Below are 24,088 nucleotides of genomic sequence, written 5' to 3' on the forward strand. Positions count from 1 at the left end.
ACACTTTCGTCGGGTGGCATTTCGGTCTAACTCACCACGTAGCGGGTTTCAGAGCGCTGCGAGAACCGTGAACACGGGGTCTTCGATTCTAAAATATTTTCGCCACTGGCACATATCAAATACACCATTGTATTTTTTTATAAAATAAAATTTAAATTTATTTGAACATTTTATTTATCAAATAAATATTAAATTGCAGTTGTAATTATTACTTTTTCGTAGGGTAAGTTATAGTAATGGCAAAAAATCGAAAATAAAAAAGTTTGAATATATTTACGTTTGAAGGTTTCTAACATTTGGTGTCCTTATGTTTTTAACTAAACGGTAAATATTAGTATAGAATATTTTAAAAAATCTAACTTTTAAATTGTAGGCGCGGATACAGAACAACGTCCGTCGGGTCAGCTTGTATATATATATATATTATATATATATATATATATACATATATCAAATATAGAATTCGCGATCACAATTTCACGATGCCAATTCATGATACGATGTACGATATTTCTCGTCAGTTTTATAACATGAACGTCGACAATGAGGATACTTTCTCTTATTATTTTATGTATTTTAACTACACATTCACTAGATGTTCATAGAAACACATTTTTATGACCGGCAATGTTACTGGAAATCTATCTCATTACAACGGCTATTATTTCGTTATTGGATGCGTAAAACAGTAAAAATAACATCAAAAAATATTTTTAAAAAGTTATATTTTTTTATCCAACTTTTATTTTTTTGTATTACAAGCAATATAACAATCATCTTTATGTAATGATACCCAACAGCTTTGGCAATATAATCTAGCTTCGGTCAGTAACGTTCAGTCCTGCTGCTAAATCCGCTCCACCCACCCACCATTATGAGGACAACATTCAGTCAACCCGTAACTACAGAAATAAAAAAAAATGATTTCAGCAAAAAATATTCCTAATAATTTAATAAATAAATTAAAAGCCATATTAAGAGAATCAAACCACAACTTTAAATTATGTGTCGAATCTTAATCGATGTGACAACTCAATTTGGAAGCCTATTAAGAATAAACTTAAGCCTTGTATTAAAAACCTCCTTTGAGGCTTTACTATCAATCAGATTGGGAATCAGAAGAGTGATAAAGAAAAATGTGACCTTTTTGGACTTCACTTGATCTCTGTATTTCAATCAAACGTTCCTGATCATAACACTGAAGATTCTGTTTTTTATTTGAACATCGACTACTCAGAATGCAGAAACAAGTTTCTCATGCTCAAAGAGATCAAGAAAATTAAAAACAGAAAGTCTCCAGGGCGCGATTTAATTACTCCGAAGATGCTTAAGGAACTGCCAAATAAAGGATTAATTCTTATCACTTACATGTTAACGCTATTTTCAGAACAAAATACTAGCTAAATTAATACAAAATGTCCATTATAAAGATGATACCAAAGAATTGCAAAGATCCCAGCTTGTTGGTGACCTCATATCGGCCTATCAGTCTACTTCCTATATTATCAAAAATTTTTGAAAAAACGTCTGCTTCAAGATATTCTGCTTGCATCCGACTTATGTCCAAGTCATCAGCATTCGACCACACAACAATGCCACAGAATTGTCAACCAAATCAATAAAACTTTTGAATCAAAGCAATATTGCTCTGCTGTTTTCCTAGACGTCAAACAAGCCTTTGACAAAATGTGGCACGATGGCCTAATTGCAAAAATCTCGATCTGATTCTTCCATCCGATCATAATCAAATTCTGACATCATACCTAAATTATAGGAAATTTATGACTCGAGTAAATCAACACAATTCCGAAATATTGCCAATTAACTCAGGGGTGCCACAAGGTAGTGTACTGGGCCCATTTTTGTACAATTTGTATGTATTAGTATTAGTAGTAGTACTGCTACGTTTGCTGACGACATTTCTATAAATTTATATATTTGTGCGAAACGTACAATGTTACTACCACTGTCTATACTACGGGCCGCAAAGTCATCACTGCTTTGTAATTTATCACTAATTTTTTTTGAAGACATTAAAATGTGTATTTTTTAAAAACTTCTTGCAAACGATGTATGCCTATGCCTCACCAAAATTCGGTTATGTTTATTTGATGTTTCGTCCGGTAGACTTACGACGGCTCTAAGGCGTCCTATTCGTGTTTGGGCCGCTAACCTTGCGACGACCCCGAGACGGTATATTTGTGTTTGGGCCTAAAACCATGCGACGCCTCTAAGACGTCATATTTGTGTTTGGACCGATAACCTTGCGAAGCCTCGAGACGTCTTTGTAAGTTAAGGGGTTAAACAACATGTCAATTCCAACATCAAGTGTAGTGAAATATTTGGAATACATCTTGATCGACGAATCACCTGGAAATATCACATCACAACAAAAATTAAATCTATCAAATCCAGAGTGAGGGAACTATATTGGCTGATAAGTCATAACTCAAAACTATCACTTGAAAATAAAAATATTGTTCAAAATCATGAAATAGGTAATCAGTTTTATTTTTATATAATTCTTCATAAAATGTAATATGTTTTAAAATTTTATATAAATCATTCATGTAAAGAATAAATTTATTATTTTGATAGTTTTGATAACGGCACAAATCTAAATCAACCTATTGAATTTCTGTGTCCATTACAAATGAAAGTGTATAATATAAACTGGCGAAAATATCATATTCTATGTATATAAAATATCGATACACGGTAGTATTACTTAAAGAAATTACTATGTAATTAAAATCTTGAAAGACACCTTCTCAATCCGTATTTCTGCCTGAAGCCTGAAGTTTTACCGATTTTGAGGCCCGGACAAGTGATACGTACTAAGCGTGCACTATCGCGAGTTGAGCACACGGTGTTCGCTATAATGTAAAACGAGTATTATGTGTCGACTCGTTCTGCACCGAGAAAGAAATTAAAACATCTGCAACGTAATGCAGCTGCGTCTGCACGACAGTGCTGATCGGGTCAATGCGAATTTTAATTTTTAATCCCAGAATTTGGATAATTTAAGTAACTATATAGAGGTTGTATGTTTTTATTTTCCTTTTTGTAATTGACCTGATGATTTCCTAGCTAAGCTATTAGTATACTAATAGCACATATGCACATATATGTGCATCCAGCGTATTTTTATTCTTATGGCTATGGCCAAATATTTTACTTATAATGAAATTCTTGGCCAGATATTTGTGAAGAAGTCAAGTTGGTATATATCTGGGTGCGTATACAATTTGTCTAGGCATTTTATTCTGGAATCTTTGTAGGATTTCAACATTAAAATTGTTAGCCGTGCCTCTGCTGAATTCCATAGGCTCGAATAAATTTTAGAATGGTTTTGTATATCGGACCTTGCTGTTGACTGTCAATTTTGATTCATAATCCAGTGACCATAACCAGTATAGGTGCTTGCACTTATCTTCAAATTATTTCTTCGTTTGATAAATGCATGTCTTCCACGTTAGACGACGATATAACTGGAGTCCAAAATAGTTCACTGCATCTTTTTATTGCAGAGGGGTTTAATTCAGAAACACTACTGAACAAGTAACTTTTCTCATTGTGCAATTTCAAATCCCGGAATAAGTGTAAGTGAGTTATAGTATGATGAGCAATATAGTCAGCATGAATCGCTGACCGTATAATTTTCAAATTGCTCTAGTAATATTATTATTAGTTCCCCCCCCTCCCCCACCAAACATCACGTGCATTTTTAGTTACGTGATAAAACTGTACAATTTTTAAATTTTTGTTTGAAAATGTTTGATTTTTTTTAAATCAGGTAAAAAATAAATACACGTGATATCTTACTATACCCCTCCCTCCTCCACGTGATATTTCGTGATTTTTGGTCATACACCCCCTCCCCCTAAAAACCTCACGTGATTAATGGACGCTCCCTAAAAAGAAATGATCTATTTTCAAGATAGTATTTACGGAGAAGACTATGTTAGATTTCATGTTGCTTTTATATGACATCACCTCAAGTGCCAATTTTCTATCTATAGTTGAAATATGTCATGAGTAAATTAAAACACTATATTATTTTAGTACATTAATACTGATTGTTATATGTTAATTAATACTGTTCTTTTTTCTTTTCAGGTAAGTCTGATAACATTCGCGATAAATACCAGAGCTATGATACAATTTCCAATTAATTAGATGAAAATGGTAACAAACTTAGATATAATATTTTTATTTGAAAATGTTATTGAAATTATTACTATACAATAAATCAAAACTAGTGGTGCATGGCAACGTGCCTTGTGGATAACTTCTCCTAACGTAATGAAATATACGAAAAATATTAAATGTTTTGTAAATAAATTATTATAATTACTGTAATTTTCATTATTCGTAATGTACAGACAAAATATATGAGCTTATAGATTGGACGACGACGTTTTTATATCTTTTGAGGATTTTTGGAGACCCACCCTCCCCTTGGTAATAAGTGGTGATATTCAAAATTACCCCCTTTCCCTCACTAAACATCACGTGTATTTTTAGTTACGAGAAAAAATTGTATTTTTTTAAATTTTTTTTTGAAAATGTTTGGAGTTTTTTCTTAATTCAGGTAAAAAATAAATACACGTAATATCTTACTATACCCCCCTCTCCCCTATGCGATATTTTGTGTTTTTTTTTGTTGAACCCTCTCCTTCCCCTAAAAACTTCACCTGATTAATGGACGCCCGCTAAGTATTGTATCTTGAAGTTCGGCAGAGTGTGAGCGCGGATTCAGTAATATGGATATTATATTAACCATGAAATATAATATTAATTGAAAAACTAGCAAATTGTTTATTTATAAAAATGAATGACTGACCACAATAATTATTTCATCCAGCTAATTAGGTAAAAATTGGTTAAGGTCTCATCGTCCCGCATATGACAACAAGAAAAATTCAACTTACAAAATCCTGAACACACCCTTATTTAAAATATTTTATAAAAGCCATTAGTGTTTTTATGTTAAAACTGTTAAAATATTTATGCAGTGATGCTTGATATGGTATTTGAATTTTATATTTTAACTAGTTTTTATTATTGATTTATTAAACGTTCCTATTTTTATAATAAACATACATATATATGCACAAAATGGGTTTTGTAATGATTTTTGATTCTTTCCTTTTCGAACCGAACCGGAACAAACATGAGAACCCGTTTTTAACTTCCCGAAGGAGAAGTTTACGTTTTCATCAAAAAATCTGATTCGCTAATTTTGTTTTCTCGACGTTTCAAGCCATTCTGAATCGAATGAGACCAAATTTGGAAAAAGTATGTGTGTGTGTATGTGTGTGAACAGATTTTTTGCCGTAAATCGACGTTTTCTCAAAAACGTCTGGACCGATTTAAAAAATTTAAAAGCCATTCGATGTATCTCGATGAGGACTATTGTTTGTCAGTTTTGTGCGGCGATCGGCCGAGCCGTTTCTTCATAAATCGCAGAAAAGTGAAAAATTTTTCGTCTACGTTTTAGCCCGCAATTCTGAATCGATTTTGAAAATTCAAAAACTGTTCGAAAGATATTGGTTGGGAATCGTACTGATTAGTTTTTGGTAGAGATCGGCCGGGCCGTTTTCTTGTAATAAAGTTTTTTTTAAAAAAATTCGACGTGTTTTATGATTATTTTTTTGACGATAGATACAATAGTCTTTTAGATCATACTAAAATATTACGGCCCTACGATAACTCGTTTAGCTTTGAAAATTCGTCAAAGTTTGCAAAAATTAGTATGGTCTTTTTGGCATTTGTCAAAATTAGAACTTTCATCGACGTTTGCTGAAAAACGCCTGAACCGATTTCAGAAATTTAAAAACCTTTTGACGTATCTCGATGAGGATTATCGTTTTTCGGTTTTGTGCGACGATCATCCAAGCCGTTTCTTTGTAATTTGAAAAAAGTGTTAAACATTTCGTCCACATTTAAGCTATAACTACCGAATAGATTTTTAAAAATTAAAAACTGTTCGAAAGATATTAGTTCGGAATAATACTGATTAGTTTTATGTGAAAATCTACCGAGCCGTTTTCTTGTAATTAACTGTTGAAAAAAAAATTTAAGCCGATCTTCATGGAACTTTTTTTGGCCATATATATCATGGTCTTATAGAACTTACTGAAATATTACGTCCTTACGACAAGTAGTTTAATTTTAAAAATTCATGAAAGTTTGAGAAAATGAGTAGTTCTTTTGACATTTGTTAAAATTGAAATTAGTCGATTTACTTGATATAACGATAGAATACTTGAGCTTAATGAACATGCTAAATAAGTAACGTCCTACAAAAAACTGGCTCAATTATAAAAATTATTGATTTTTGAAAATTTGCTTTTAAAAAATATTCCGACCGGGTTGACGTATTCGATTTTTAATAATGTGTAATAAATTTACTTCGAATACTTTTAACTACTCAAATTAATTTATCTATCATGGATTAAGTCGAATATTTACACAAATCGGGAAGTTCATGTAACTTGCCTCAAGGCAAAATACCAATACTAACTAGTTTCATTTTAGCGTTCCCGTAAAAAAAATATTAGCACAACACCCCCTAGGTCAAGCCTAGTAATACATATTATGGATATATATAACATATTATATTAACATATTATATAACATATTATATATTCAGTCAAGATTTGCGGGTGTTTAAATATTTAAGTAAACTGAAAATGTGGAAATTTATGTTTATTTTGGCTTGCACTCAATTTTAGCTGAAATTCAATGAATATGACGTGAAACAGTTTAAGCAAAATGCTGCTTTTGCTAAAACTGAGACTGAAAAGTTTCTGTGATAACTATGAAAAACAACTCAACTGATAAGATAACAGAAACAAATTTATTCAGCTCAGCAATTATGATTTCATTCAATGTTTATTTTTGATATTCGTCATATTATATGTTTATAGTTTTTTTAAATATAAGTAATTAATTACGAAATGATATTAAAATTTGATGATAATGTATAATATAGACGAATTTAATTTAATTCAATAAAGGTATAATATACAATATTATAATATATTCGAATGTACTTTGGCTGGGAAAATATTTTCTGAAAACTGCTTTTTTATCTTATTTTAATATATCAATATGAAAGCTCAATAAATACATCGATTTACCATAAGGCTTAAGTGTGTACGAATGTCGTCGTGTTCATAGAGAGCTCCCAGTGTAACCAATTTGGCTTCAATATTTATCGCTCTGAATTCAAATATTGAGAATTGAAATATGTTATTATAATATTTATTTTTTAGAAGTGTAATTTTTGAATAATTTTTTATCGTTAACACTGCGTGACACTAAATTTTATGTTTTGATGTTTTTTGAGTAATTTGAGGACGCTGATTCTACAAAGTTATTGAACTTTTGTAGAAGCTCTAGAGATATACCAATATGCTAGTTTTACTTCATGTTATGCCTCCAAAAGTTTTTTTTATTTGATTTTTGAAAGTGGGCAAGACCTGCCGGATTTTGTCTTAATCTCCAACAGTTATCAGCCACCATGTGGACGTTCCACCTCCATTGATATCGCTCCTCCATAGTCCTCATGTCTTGGCGAATACTCTCGCCCTGCTCTTCAAGGTTTTTCAAAAACATTTCTAAATGAGAGTGCAGATAATAATTTTTGATGCATATGTTGCATTCTAGATAATTCAAATGGAATAACATGCATTTGAAAGCTTAACTCTCACTACGCGAATGCCGTCGCTCCGGCCCGCAAAATTCATATAAATCTCGGAATTCGCGAGTGGAAAGAGTTAACCCTAAGCTACTGAAACTTTTCTTTTCCAGAAAATTGGTTGCAGCCAAAACGAATGGCACTCTGGGTTTCTTCTCAAATTTAATAATAGAATTTACGAAACCTTGGATTTTTTATGATTTGCCGATTTCGGGATCATCAAATATATCAGTATTTAACTCTTTCTGGCTTCTCTTTTACCGTTGGTCTCTCAATCCATTACATTGTAGGCAGAAGATGGTGATGTTCTAGGTTGTTCATCATTAGCATGAATAGGAGTTGTGTAGCTGATAGTAAATAGACCCCAAGATTATTGGAGTCATGATATATGACCACACGCTTCTATTGTTTGAATTTACTACTTTGATATTTAAGACACAGAAGAAATAGCCGTAGTGGTGATTATGAGTTTTTCCCAAATGACGGAGTATTAAAATCATTTTTAAATCAAAGACGGATAGCATCATTTAGTCCTTCTGGATATTAACCTAAACAAACTACGCAATTTTGGCACATAGTATGAAGAACCCATGTTTTATCTTGATCGCGCGATTCAATTTTAAAGTGGTCGAAATATGCTGTCTTTACGAGGTTAGTTATAGGTTTTCGGTACTTGCCGAATTGCCACAAAACTGTCTGGATTATCACACAACGTCTTATAGTTGAATCCATACCGAAAACAGCAGATAAATCTTTACTTGTTTGTTAAACTGGGATAATCATAGCCGAAATGACTAATGAGGATAGTTCCCTAAAACTCGAAAACGGGAACTGTTCCAAAAAAACGGAAGATATATTTAAAATCAGCGTACAGTTCTTAGTTGATTTTAAAAAAAGTTTCAGGAAACAATCAAAAGTGCTAATTTTGTGTCGCAGTGTAATTATTGGAAAATCTGAAAATATTTGTTGTACTTAGGCGTTTTACTGACTCGTACCGCAAAAGGGTTAACATTTTATTAAAACGCCCTTATTTTATATTTAGATATTTTTTATAAATAATTGAATATATTTTAAGAAAATCTAATTGCATTAAGCGTAACTGACTAAGTTGAATCTGTGCTTGTGAAACGCAGGTGTTATTGCCTTCTTCAAACAAAATTGAATTTTTGGATTAAAAATTTTTCTATTTGATTTTTTAACTTCACGTAGGGTTATAGTAATTGCAAAAAAATAAAAAATAATCATTTTTATATATCTTTGCGTTTAAAAAGTTTGTGAACATTTTGGCATATCTTAGAAAAAATGGAAAAAGAGCCAAAAATCGTAATTCAGTTTTTGAGAGAACGGATCGTCCGATTTGAATAATTCAAAAAACATTTTATTTGTATTGACGAAATGAATAACAGGTATGACTGTTTCGGAGATCCGTAAAAAAAGTGAAAAAAAGTCATTCAAAAATGATCATTAGACATATGCACATCAAATTATCACATATTTTAATAATAAGAACAAATTTTATTTACTTTTCTATGGGTTTCGTACCAATGTTTATCCGTCTTCGATATTTCATTTCTACGCAGCTAAGGTATCGCGATTGCTTTGAAAAAAAGTATTAAAAAAAAAACAATTTGTTTCAAAAATTTTAAAAACCTCAAAAATCGATTATTTTCAGAGCACTAAAAGAAAATTGAATCTTTTTTAAAAATTCAAATTTTTGGTACGGGAAGTTCCAGCAATTCGCCTTAAGGCACGATGCTATATACTAGTTATATTATTAGAATACCGTCTATATGTGTGTGCTGCTCGGAGCACATGTTATTCATGGCATGTGCAAATTATAGCGCTGAGCGGATGACGTAATTTTCATACATACATTGGGGAGCATGATTTTCATATTATCGGTCATATCTCATGATGCCCGTATGAGTTTATTATTTTTATATTTAAATTATTTCTCGTTTAATAATAAGTAATAATAAGTATAATGTTCCGCTTATTCATTTATAGATTTAGACTTGATTTTGAATTCTGGATATTGGGCGAGAATTTAGTTCTTTTTTTTTGTTTCTGAACAACAATCAGGATTTTTGTATTCTGTAACTTATAATTGTTATTTTTACCAATTGCTATAAGAAGTAAACCCAATAATTGGCCTATTCCAGTTTTGATATATTACATATGTATTTTATTAGAAACACTATTATTTTCAAGTTTCAAGTTGTGATGATTATTTTTCTTTTTGCAGTATACGCCGGAAGGTCTATTTTTACCTAGAAACATTTTTGATCTATATTTTCTAGTGAAAATGAATGCCTCTATTGCTTGATATTAGGTTACACGTGACGGGAAATTTTTACTTGGCAAGGCCGAAGCTCTATCGTTTATATCACTTAATTGATCAATGTGAGTCCGACTTATCGTATGGTTCGGCTGGAACGTTGCAACATAGACCTACAATATAACTCCATTAAGACGATCATGCTTAATAAGATTGGTCGCACAATATGCCACATGACGCCGGTCCATGCACCTTAACACATCAGTAAATTTGATGTGAATTTTGTTTCATGATCAGAATGAATATTAATTATGTAAATAAGACTTCACTAACTTTATTTTTCTCTGGGGCGCGGCCATCCACTCAAATATAGAAATCTTACAGAGGTTCCATAATAAAATGCTTAGATAAATTGCCAACGCACCTAAATACACCTCCAACTGGTTACTTCATGATGAACTGGGTGTCTCTTTCATTAAAGAAGAGATTCTTAGACTTTGTCTAAAGTATCGCAGCAGACTCACCTTTTACCCAAATAACCTTGCGAGAAAGCTGCTAGAACCAATCCAATCCAGAAGACTGAAAAAGAACTACCCTAACGACTTGTTTTAGGTTTAATAATAAGTATTAATTTCTGTTTTTCTTGTTGTTTTTCTTCTTTCTGACAATCCATATATCATACTTCAAAGAACTGCATCACTGGATTTCTTTCTTTGTTCAATTCTAAGCCATGCAATTGATTTTATATCTCTTGTAGATAGATGATCAAATAAAATTATATTAAAAAAAACTTTTATTTTATTTTGAAAGACTATAATTTTTGTCATCTAACAGTTTAAAATTAACAACAAATAATAACAACTTATTTTATAAATCGCTTGTGAAAATGTGATTGAAACATTAGTTTTATTTTGAATGATAACAATTTAATCTTAACAGCTTTCACAATAGGATTGTCAAAAGGAGTAAAGAAAGTAATACAAAGGTAAAATCCCAAATCTAGCTAGATGTGAAGATATGGGAGATTTTTTTACAAAACCTGGTGCTTTATCAGAAAGTCAATTTGAGGATGATGAAACAGGGCAAGTTAACTTACCTCCAAAATTATCTTCACGTGGTCATTTACAAGATCAAAAATCTTCTATTCGCTTGTCTGAGTTGGGACCGAGAATGTCATTGCAACTTATGAAAGTTGAAGATAGGTTAATGGACGGTGAAGTTTTATTCCATGAGCTAATAGTTAAGAGTGAAGAAGAGAAAGAAATGATTCTTAAGAAAGGCATGGAAAAAAAATTGAAAGAGAAACGAAAGAAATTGCAGGAAAAAAAAGTTGAAAAGAAAGAAAATGAAAAGCTGAAGTTGAAGCAAAGATCTTTATCTGGAATGGGAATTCCAGAAATTGATAAATTAATGGAAAATGCAGAGTATTACAAGGATGAAGTAGGAGCCAGCCCTGATCGAGATTTGTTTAATTCCCAAATTCGTGGTACAAAAAGATAATATAAAACCCCAGCACGCTATAATAAAAATAAGGAATCGAGGACTGAGACAATGACAGAAGATAAAAATAAGAACTCAAAATATGCAAGTAAAGACAGATTACAAAAAGCATGTAAATTTAAAAGCAAAGGCACTAAGAAACTAGGAGGGCGTGGTAATCACCCGAAATGTATTTTTTTTTTGTCTTTGGGGGCTGAAACTTCTCCTTACTTCGTATTTATTTTAGATGGTAACCCAATGGTTAATCCATCCATATTCGATGATTTTGTTATTAGAATTAATCTAATAGGGCTGACATTTTATTGGTGCAGCAATGCCGGGCAAGGGCTATTTTCACTTAGAAACATATTGCTATCTATATTTTCAAGTGAAAATCGTTGTCACTGCTGCCTGACAACAGGCTGCTCGAAGTGGGTATCGAACCCGGGACCTCTGAAACAAGTCCCGTCGCTCTTAACCGCTGATCTACGGGCGAGCCCAATCATCCGAAATATGGATGGCGAAATCAAGAACAAAATAACAATACAAAAAACACTAATATGAAGCGAAGTAAAAAACAAAAATAAATAAATTTGTGTATATTGTTTATATCGATAAAATTTATATAATGTGACCATGTGCGTGAGAAAACAAAATCCATTTGAACAATCATACAGTGTACTTCAGTCACAAAAAAATTCTTCAAGACAACAAGCATTTAATTGTTTGCAAAGCGGATAAAGGGAATATTGCAGTGGTGTGGAAGCGTTAACGCTCCCAATTGGGTCCTTGTCTGATTTAGGATTATTTTTGCATTCTTCCAGCAGTTGGGAAAGTAGAGAGTTTTTAAAATCTCGTTGAAGAGAATAGTTATGTATCTGTAGGCAATTGGTGGAAGCTCTTGTATGTTTAATACTAATATTGTCAATGCCGGGAGATGATAAGTAATGATAGTAGTTTTTTATTAATAAAATTTAATTTTTATTATTATAATAATAAAATTTAATTATTTATTCTTTAATTCAATACATAATTAGTTCATATCAATTTAATTTATAAATTATATAATTTTAAAATAATATTTAATTATATATTATAAAATAAAAATCAATATTAAATAAGATAACTTACACATTGTGTTGTGATTGAAATGTTAAATGGTGATCACAGCAACACTTTATTGAATACATTCTTCAAATTATTCTCCTATGAAAAGATTTATTTAAACAATAAAAGTTTTATTTTTTAAAAACAAAAGAATTACAGTGAATGAATGACGAATGAATTACATTGACCTTCTCTCTAAGCGACTAATTTTCTCCATCTACCCTAATTCGCGTTATTTCTTATTAAATGAGTAAACTGAAATCGTAGTTTAGAACAATGGAAGAGACTTTTTGAATTGGATGCTGTGTTTAATATACCATGCTTTTGCAATTATTTCTATTTGAAATACGTTTCTGAAAAACTATCACGTGTTCGAGCGCTCTATCGTTTCTAATATATATTTATAAAGAGTAATTATATTTATATTTTTTATATTTAATTGATGTGAATATATTCAGAACAATGTATAGAGTAAAAAGTTGAGCTTTTAGGCCAGTAAATGATTTATAAAGCAGAAAATAAAATAAAACTTGGGACTAATATTTTACAAAATGTTATCCTGATATTCTGGTCTAGAACTGATTAGTAGGTGACACGAGATGATACTAAACTCATTAAAAATTGTGACTTAATCGACCGCGAATTTTACAAAGGACCAAATATATTTTTGTTCATATTAGACTTTTTTTGTTGTTTTGAACCGCAATCAGATCTTAAGAGTCCTATAAGCTGTTGGGCTAATCTGACTTAATCTGACCTAATCTGACCTAGATCGATCTATTATAATTGAGATAAAATGAATTGAATATTTTATGTTGAGATAATATAGTTTTGCTTCAATTATACTTAGTTATTGAACTGCTTGTTTATGTACTTCTTTTGCTCTCACTTCTCCTAAAAGATTAGATTTTTGCGCGGCAATATAGATCTTATTATAGTGAATATTATAGCTTCAGTCCAGAAGAGATTAACAATGTGTTGTTAATCATTTATAAAATTTATATTCTTTCTAAAATATAGTATAAAAAGTATAAAAATTGCATTTATTCCAGACTATAACTGTTTTCTAAAAATGTATAAGATTTCAATTGTCTGCTTTCACAAAAACGACTAACGAATTATTTTGTTGTTGCTTTCTATAAGAAAAATCATGTCGTATGTGAACAAAGGTGTTCCTCAAAGAACAAAATATTTTATTTTCTGAATTAAAATTAATTTTTATAATCATATTTGTTATGGTTTTTAATAAACTTTTTATTCATTCAAGGCGACACAGATTTTTTATTCTATATCAAACTTATATCATCCAAGCTTTGTCTTACAAACTTTCAAAAATGAACAACTTGAATTTTACTTTGCAACTTCTACATATGTTTATTATGATTACCTGAAGAGATAATATTATTATCAATAATAATTACCACTTAACAAAATGATAATTATCCATACAGTGATAAATTATAGATTAGTTTGAGATGCACCAGAACTGATTTCAATCAATAAAGCTATCAATAAATTAAATCGATTTAAATACTTAATGAAATGGAAAGTTGTGAAAAAACAGTATAGCTAGTAACACAATCTTAACAGAATTGATGTAAACTAATATTGTTAAATCAATTAAAACTATTTCAATCAAGTAAAACTAGAAATTATATAGAAGAGAATGAAAAAATTGCTCGGGGCGCGCGCATGGCCCGACTGTTGGTGATAATATAATAGTACGTGAATCATCGCATAACAGCAAAATAATGCGGAATGCTTTCGCATGACGTCATGCACATATATACAATCTGAAATTAACCACCAACATTGACGGGATTTCCCGAAAGCGTGACATGGGACATCTTTTCTGTACTTGCGCATATGTTGTTTTGATTTTTACGTCACGCTGCTGTCTTGCTTCTAGCATTTAATATAGGATCGCTGGTTGTTTTCATCTTTTAGAACCCGAATGCTTTATGAAATGTATCATTGTTAATTAAAAAAAACTGCATTAAGTCACTTATCTTATGTGTCTTATCAGATTTTAATCCTTTTGCTATGAGTGTCGCCTATAGGCGACATCCACATGACAATCTGTGTGTACAGGTGTTGCATATAGACGACGTCCATTGTATAAAACCATGCTGTCATATTCATTAATCTTGAGTTGATTATTGAGGGTTCTAATTTAGTATTGTAATTTTTAACTTTCCGCAGGGTAAGTTATTGTAATCTTCTAAAAATCGGAAATGAAAATTTTTGCATGTCTTTACGTTTTAGAGGTTTCTGAACATTTATATATATTGGATATTGGATGTATGTGTGTATGTCCATATGTACGGATACAATTTTTCGTCCACGTTTTCGGACGCACGGATAAAACGATTTGAATGGTTTAAAAAACATTCGATTCCTATTGATAGAGAGATGTGCTGATTAGTTTTTATCGAAGTCAGGTTCAACCGTTTCGGAGATAACTCCGCAAAGAGTGCAGAAAATAGAAGAGTTTTTGAAAGAACGCAGCTAATTAGTTTTTTTTTTCAGAAGTTTAAGTTTTAATTTTTAAACAAATTTTTATTGGTAAAGACTAGAATATGTATGTTGTTGGTTGCGTCTGATCCGTTTAGTAGCGCTATTGGGCAGTTCGCTGGCTCGTGCGAAAAACACTGCCGTAGCGAAAGGGTAATAATATGCATACATTTCTTTCAAAATTATAAAAAAACTAGCTGTAAGTGGAATTCTGTCTTAAGGCAATTAAGGCATCGTGCCTTAAGGCAAATTGCTGGAACTTCCCGTACCAAAAATTATTAATTTTTTAAAAACGATTAACATTTTTGAAAAAAGTGTACTTTGAAAAAATAAGATTTTTGAGAAACTATATATAATATATGGACAAAAAATTACTTTTTTTTGAAAAAAAAAATTTAAAAAAAAAAAAAAAATTCCATTTTTTTTTTTTTGAAAAAAAATTTTTTTTTTTTATTTTGACATATTGTGGAAGATCTGAACTTTTTTTTTCAAAGCAATCGTACTGATTTAACTGCATAGGGACAAAATATAAAGCGCGTAAGCGCCGCGTCGCTGTCTAACGCAGAAGCATTGGTACGGAACCCATAGGAATGTTAACAAAATGTATACTTATTGTTAAAATCTCTATAAAATATCTGATAATTTGATGTGCATATGTCTAATGATCATTTTTGACCGCCAAATGGCTAATTTTTTTACTTTTTCCTCCATATCTCCGAAATCGCTAGACCTACCTTTATGAAAATTTTATCGATTCTTCATCTTGTCAATACAGGTGAAATGTTTTTTGAATTATTTAAATCGGACGCTCCGTTCTCTTAAAAACTGAGTTACCGTTTTCGGCACTTTTTGCCCCGTATCTTCGGAACGGCTAGACCTGCCTTCGCCAAAAACTAATCAGCACGTCTCCTTATCAATACGAATCGAATGTTTTTTGAATTATTCAAATCGGTTGATCCGTGTTCCCGAAATCGTCGACGAAAATTTGTATCCGCACATACATACACACACGTACATACATACACACACATACACACACACACATACATCCATTTTTTCTAAGGTATGCCAAAATGTTCAGAAACCTTTGAAACGTAAAGATATATAAAAATTTTCATTTTCGATTTTTTTGCGATTCTATAACTTGCCCTACGGGAAGTTAATTATAACATTTTCATTAATTTACTTTACTCATTTCAGTGTATGTTTCAGAAATTTTACTTGCGTATAAAATTAAAAACAACAAAGAATAGACTTTTTATTGTGATATTCTTAATTAAAAGTAAAACTAGTGGGGTGCATGGCATCGTGCCTTAAGGCAAATTGCTGAAACTTCCCGTACCGTAACGAAATATTCGAGGAATACTGAATGTTTTCAAATTGATTATTATTAATATTGTAACATTGTCTAATATTTATAAGAATTATATAAACTGAATTGCAAAGTTGAAATTATTTGTTTGAAGTATATTAGAACTATAGTAGGAATTAGAAATAAAATCCGAAATATTTTCGATATACAATTTTTTTTTTTTTGAAAAAAAAGTTGAAACAAAAATTTTTTCTACAAAATCAATTATTTTGTTAAGACAAGCAGAAAGTTCTTTGAATCATCTAAATCGGACGCTTTGTTCTCTCAAAAACTGCCATTTTTTGCACATTTAGCTCCGTATCTTCGAAATGGCTGGGCCTGCCTTTGCCAAAAACTAATAAACACTTCTCCCAATCATTACTAATTGAATGTTTTACAGATCATTTAAATCGGATGCTCCGTTCTCTCAAAAACTCGATTTCTATTTTCTGCACTCTTTGCTCTTTATCTCCGTAACGGCTGGACCTGCCTTTGCCAAAAACTAATTAGCTCATCTCCCGATCAATAGGAATCGAATGTTCTTTGAACCATTCAAATCGGTTGATCCGTGCGCCCGAAAACGTGACTGGAAATTTGTATCCATACATACATACCTACACACACACACACACATCCATTTTTTCTGAGGTATGCTAAAATGTTCAGAAACCTTCAAAACGTCGAGAAATGTAAAAATTTTCAATTTCGATTTTCGGCCCATTGCAATAACTTACCCTACGGGAAGTTAACTAGTGGTGCGTGACATCGTGTCTTAAGGCAAATTGCTTGAACTTTCCGTAACGCAATTTAAACTTTTAAAAGCTTTAAATTTTTTTGAAAACTTTGAAAAAAAATAGATTTTTGAGAATATATGAAAAAAATAGTTTTTTTTAAAAAAATTTGATTTTTTTATATTTCAATTTTTTTGAAAATTTTGATTATTTTCAAAGCGCCGCATTGCCAGCTAACGGATGGACATTATAAATCTTGGAACGAAATCCATAGAAATGGTAACAGAAATTGTACTTATTATTAAGATCTCTATAAAATATCTGACAATTTGATGAACATATTCTGGTGTATTGTAATAACTTTTAATTAATTGCGAGTTGATTAATTTTGTATGCAAACACATTGTATGTGGAGCGAGATAAAACTATTGATAGTGATATCAGAGTCAATTTTATCTGTCTCGTAGACATAGATAAACAAGTATAAATGCTAGCAATAAATGATAGTCGTCAGTGTCGAGAACATCGAAAACATTTTTATTATTTTTTTTTGACCGAACAAAGAATTAAATTTAAATCGACCTTACATTCACTTTATGTTGTAGAAGATAAGTAAGATTTGTTACCCCGTTACCTCTAATGATGGTGACAGATCTTAACACAATGGCGGGCTAAGTAAAACGCGTCTCTCCTCATGATTCACCATTTACTAGATCGCCGCGGGGGCGGGCGTTGCCATGGCGACGCGTTCCAATATCACGATGATTCCATACAACGTAAAGCGCTCCGATGGCTCCGATCATTCTGTTGCATTTTGCAAATACAATATCATGCTGCCGCGCCGAGCAGCCAATTCCGCGAATCACACGGGTTCAAATCCTGATATGCAATTGATCTATTTTATTTATCATCCGTTCTTGTGACAACATTGTATACTCTTTAGGTCATATATGTCAGGAATTGTGTATTTTGAATTAGATAGTGATAAAGAATACTGAAATGATTTCAAAAGCAATTCTCAATTTGTAAAATAATTTGTGTTACCTTTATGAGAGAAGAGTTAAAAGAAGAGAAGTTAAAACACAATTTTATCATTTTGGCTTTTTATCTAATACTCTTTCAAGTTTTCCATTTTGTTAATCATGTGACTGACTACATAATTATTTCATTTAACTTTTTGTTCATTATTTTATTATATTGCTTAATGTAAATTAGTATTAGTATTTTTTCCTGGTTTGAATTTAACTTGCTGAAATATAACACACATACAGTGTTGAAACGTACAGAATAAAGTTAATTAGTTATTGCTTTTTATTTCTACTATTTGGCTGCATATATATATATATATATATATATATATATATATATATTGTATGATTCTGAATTTGATGTTGACATATGTATTAACAAAGTCTAATAATCGGGCATAACATCAATAAAAAACATGAATTTCTTTCAAAAATTTATTTTAAATCCATCCGATGTAATTACATCTTCAACCAGTCTACGAATAACACACTCTCCATTTGTGATTTTTTAAAATTAGTATTTTGTGAAAATATTGTGTAATTTCAAGTTAATGTTTATAATACATAGTGTAGTGCATTACCATATCCTGATACTATGGATTATTAAAATTTTCCAATTTATCACTAAGATCAACTAATTTTTCCACTGAATAAAGGCTAGGATTATAGCCGAAACGTATGGATTTAAAATAAATTTTTGAAAGAAATTCATGTTTTTTATTTGTTATGCCCGATTATTAGACTTTGTTAATGTAGATATATATATGTATATATATATATATATATATATATATATATATATATGCATGCATATATATTATCAAAGTCTAATAATCGGGCATAACATTTATTAATTCATATTGATATTTCGATTTCAATCATATTGTTGATTGATTTTGTACTCAATTTCTTCAGTTTTGGACTATCTATCAATTCCGTTCAATTTGCGGAAAAATGGGATTTAATTATTTCAGTATTATTTACGTCTAACAAATTATTATACATTCATAGTTATATATAAAGTATGTATTACTAACATCTTATTAAGAAAATTATGGCATTTGAAGCAAAATATTGGTAATTTAAGAGGCGCTCATGAATTCATAAGTAGAATTAATTAAAAACTAATTAATAATTTATTTTTTGTTGTAGTTAATATGATACTTGTATATTCATATGAAATTTTACAATTATCGTTTTTAATTTTTTGTCTAAATTTATAATAGAAAGCATCTTACTAAATCTCATTGGCTTCTTTTTCATAGACTTTTACTTAATTTTATTTAACATAATTTTGGATTCGACTAATAAAAAAGCAATTGTTTTAACCATTTTTTTCTGGACTTCTATCCGTGCGTAATACGATATAAATACGATTTGCATTTAATAATGGCATGACTTCATCTCATGAAGCTTTTGTGTTTATCATTTATATCCCCGTAGGTTCTCATACAGTTTGTTTGTTCTGTTACGAATGCAGATAAAAATAGATTTGGAGACTCTGGGTAGTTTTCAGGAAAATATGTTTTTTTACAGTTTTTATTAAAATGAAAAATGCTTTTACATGGAAAGGGTTGTTGGTTGAAAACAATGAATCATCTCTACACACTTAAACTTAGGCAGAAGTAGTGAGACGACGAGCGATCGCTTTTTTTCGGAACAAACTTTTGTCTAGTAGTGAGACAACGCAAAAAACATTGCTATATGCAAGATTTTAAAGTTACTTAGATTTGTGGAATATACTTGATTGAATTGAACTCTGGCGAATAAAAATCCACGAGAAGACATTTGAGTTATCCAACTCTAATATGTACACCCTAACTTCACTTGTGCACCATAAGATTTTTGTTATATCCGTAGAAATAAAATGTTTATTTCTTTTAATATATTTCAAAGTTTAATAATATAAAATAAATTACTAATGTGGCACAATTAGACCATTTCAGGAGTGAAATGGAGCCAATTTTAGATGGGTCATGTTAAGTGTCGATTGTGTTCATTTTGATGTGTTCGTGGTTCTTATTTGTAGTGTTTTGAAGTTTTCATATAAGTACTTGGTGTCAATCTGTCTGAAAGGGGGCATCCCCCATCCCCGTAACGTCGAAAGATATGTAAACTTTAAATCTATCTAAACCTTGCTATCTGAATCGAAATCGTTTGCGAGGAAGTGCTACGCTGTTGCATTAAATGAGTGCAGATTTTATTTAGTTTCCGGCGTAGCTCGACGGTTCGGCGACTCGACGGCTCGGCGCGCACGGTCACTTGTTGCGTCGGTATCGTCAGGCTAAGTTATTTGTTCCCTTCAGTTCGTCTGGCGTCGTGTTGCACCGAGCGTTCCCGACCACGCTGACTGTTTCGCAACCTCGTTTAAATACTTCGATACTGCTCGCATTGCACCTTCTCCTCTCACTCTCCGCTGACAGTGCTTTACAACCAGCTTGTAGGAAACTTGAATGAAATTAGAAGATAATTCGAAAATTGTATTATTTCTTTACTAATTTTGTGTACTTCCGCCTCAATAATTTCATCATCTTATTCTTAGGGTCAAACAGGACAAACTAGATGGTTTTATATAATTTTATAAAAAAATATAATTAAAGATTAATTTTATAAATAATATATATATATATATATATATATATATATAAGTATTTATTAGAAAATAAATATTCCTCATAATGTTTTAGCCGTTTTAACCCTTTCCACTCGCTAATTCCGGAATTGACTTGTATTTTGCGGCGGCATCCGAGTCGAAAGGGTTAATTTGTGCATTCTGTAGAGTGTTCTGTAAAAAAATAATTTATATTTTTATTTAGTTGTCCTCTGCGACCAAAAAGGGTTAATAAATATTACTGGAACAGAATGTTAAGGTTTGATTTTACTGCAAATCTTGAATAGTTTTTTTTTTTAATTTATGAGGATTATGAAGATCATATTATATCAGTTAGATAAGTTTCTAACCTATTTCAATTAGGTATTATTTTAGCCGACATAGCTTAAATAATCTTGTTTGTGGGGAGTTCGAATGTTTGAACATAATTATTTAGTAAGTAATAGCGTGTGAAAAAGGGTAAATGCCCTCCTGTCAGCATGAATAAGAAGGCTATATCAGAAGTCTCCAACATCTAATACCTCGGTATTCATTTGGACCAAAAACTAAACTGGATACAGCATATAAACCAAAAAATAAAAGAGCTACGAAGCAAAGTCAGGTCACTGTATTGGCTAATAGGGCATCACTCCAAGCTATCACTGTATAACAAAGTTCTTATTTACAAATCTTTCATTAAACCTATATGGACCTATGGAGTCGAGCTCTGGGGATGCGCCATCTAAACCAGAATAAAGTCCTCACAGTGACAACAATCAAAAATTTTAGGACTTATCACAAGCGCGCCTTGGTATGTATCTAATGAAATCCTGCATAATGACCTCCATATGGAAACAGTACAAGAAGTGATCAGCAAAAGAAGCATATCCCTCTTTGCCCGGCTTAATAACCACGTAAATTCTATCATACAACCGCTGCTGTTGGACTCTTAACCCAGAAGACTCAAAAAGAAACAACCAGCAGATCTTCTCTAAGTGACTAGTTGGAGGGTTATCTACCATGACAACTTTTATACTCAAGTACAACACTACTTGGGTTAATATTGAACCAAACAGCCATAGAACAACAAATGTTCTGAATGCTGTTAAATAACGTTAAAAAAAGTAATATCGTGAACACGAAATGTTACGGTCGCCTAATGAGTCATTGTCATATTGAAGTTGAACGTTGTGTGCCCCTGTCCGTTGCTTGCGAGCATTGCGAAGCGAGTCGAGCGCAGGAGCAATCAACATCATTCCGCGACCTTGTGGCGCCGCGGCCATGACGTCACAGCGGGATCCGCGCCTGGCGTACGGAAACTCGCATACAGTTCGTGGAAACATTCGATGTGCGATGTGTGTTATGTGTTGTGTTATCTTGCTTGTATATACCACTGCTTGACCTGTGCTGCTTTTAATAAGTCAATCGTACGTGTCCGCCCCGCGTACTACGTTTCATTCCTGTATTATGTATGAAGAAACTTTCGCCAATCGCACTAAATATTTCCATTTATGTGTTAAATTATATCAGTGGATTCTGAATAACCAAAGTTAACAGACTGTACGCGCTGTCAATCCGTTTCACGTGAAACATAGTGCGATCACTTTCTTGGAAGTAGTTTACACGGTGACGTTTGTGATGATTCACTTTTTATAATAGTTGAATATGTTGTAAGTGTAAAAAAATATGTTGTGTGCTGTGTGATATTGTTAATTTTGCTTTTGGTGTTGTTTCTATCTCTTCGTATGCTATACATGGATTTTTATAAATGATTTACGTATCAACTATATTGAAGTATGTTTTGCTAATATAATTAATTGTTCAGTGGCATCATGGTTTAATTAATACTGAATAATAAAACAAAAGGACTTCGGTATAGCCAGGAATTTCGTATTATCATCTGTTCCATTACATTCCATATCATGTATGTATTATGTCGCGAATGAAAATAGAATACATTTGAATAAAGTCGAACATATTTTTGTTTAAAATTTCGCTCGTTCGGCAGTAACTTCACATGATTGGACAACAACGCTGGCGTATGTATGATAACGTCAGCGCGGATATGTAATCAGTTCCAAGAATCTAAACCTATTATCTCTGTATGACTATGCTTATAATATTGTCAGTATATATATATATATATATATATATATATATATATATATATATATATAATTTCTTTATCATTGATAATTCTATCATCGATAATTTCTTACAAGACATCTATTTACATCCAACACTATAGATGCTTAGTTTTTTTAAATAAACGTGTGCATATTTTTTTAAAAGGCAAATAAATATATTAATGTATACTAGAAATAATTATTTATTTTAACCACCGATTGTAATGAATATGATTGTAAGAATGTTGTATATTGTCATGTTTTTCTTCAAGAATTATATTTTAATCGAATATAAGAATTTTTGCGGGTTTATTACTAAATTAAGTCAATTTAGTTTGTCATTGAATATTGATGCAAATCTATTCATGGCGCAATATGTCTGTGCATATAATAATAATAAATAGTAGTCTGCACGAAGGCAGGTCAATAGTATAAGAGCATCACAAAATCAATGATTTGCTTCTTCTCCTTCATTTATTATTCTAATTAACGAATTAACAACCATTAATCACTTTTTATTCTGTTTTTATGAATTTTCCTCTCCAAACTTCTGCTTACATTTCTTCTCCCTGTATTTTGTCTTCTCGCGTAAGTCGTCAATTGACTGCATTCTTCTTCTTCCCATTCCTTTCAGTCTTTTTATTTTACCCTCGACGACGTCGTGCGGGAGACACTCTTTTTGCAGAACTGGTCCTATTCAATTTCCTTTTCTTTTCGGGATTGTTCTCCGTAGAGTTCTTTCATCGGTCACTTTTCTTTCACACACACACTTTATTTCTTAAATTAGACGTTTCGAAACCATGGTATGCTCCATCTTCAGAGTAATTTGAAAAAAAAAAACAATAAAAAGTATATACTCTTACATTATCCAATATTTAATTATAAATTATATTTAATTTTTAAAAACAATAACACCAACTAAATATGTGAATATTACAGAAATATTTGAAAACAAATCTTAAGTGTCGAGGATGAAGAGACAGGGATGGTCATTATTATAATATAAACGAAAGGAGTGCGCGCATCGCATACTAAAATCAACAAATGTGGTAACAGATTAATTTATTATAGAGAATAAGATAAATGAATGAAAATAATAAACAAAAATAGTTATAAATTAATAATGAGGTTTATATAAGAGTCCGAACTATTAACATTGATTTTTTAATTTTTTTT

At 31.3% G+C, this 24,088-nt stretch overlaps 1 protein-coding gene across 4 annotated transcripts in view; it reads left to right on the forward strand.

The window, feature by feature from the left end:
• LOC113378296 overlaps window positions 1-24,088 on the forward strand; it is a 148,278-nt gene that overhangs the window by 99,387 nt on the left and 24,803 nt on the right. The window contains exon 1 of one of the 4 annotated variants that reach the window (XM_026618828.1): window positions 22,408-22,456. The exons of 1 other annotated variant lie outside the window; for it this stretch is intronic. The gene's annotated coding sequence lies outside the window, so the exon portion shown is untranslated. Of the gene's footprint in view, window positions 1-22,407; window positions 22,457-22,485; window positions 22,711-23,888; window positions 23,962-24,088 lie in introns of those variants that run through there. 2 more of the 4 variants (XM_026618831.1, XM_026618830.1) reach the window with 2 other exon arrangements.

The sequence above is a fragment of the Ctenocephalides felis genome, unplaced genomic scaffold, assembly GCF_003426905.1.
Source record: "Ctenocephalides felis isolate EL2017-DRISC unplaced genomic scaffold, ASM342690v1 CF-g0.4_SCAFFOLD_01886, whole genome shotgun sequence".
Classification (NCBI taxonomy): Eukaryota; Metazoa; Arthropoda; class Insecta; order Siphonaptera; family Pulicidae; genus Ctenocephalides; species Ctenocephalides felis.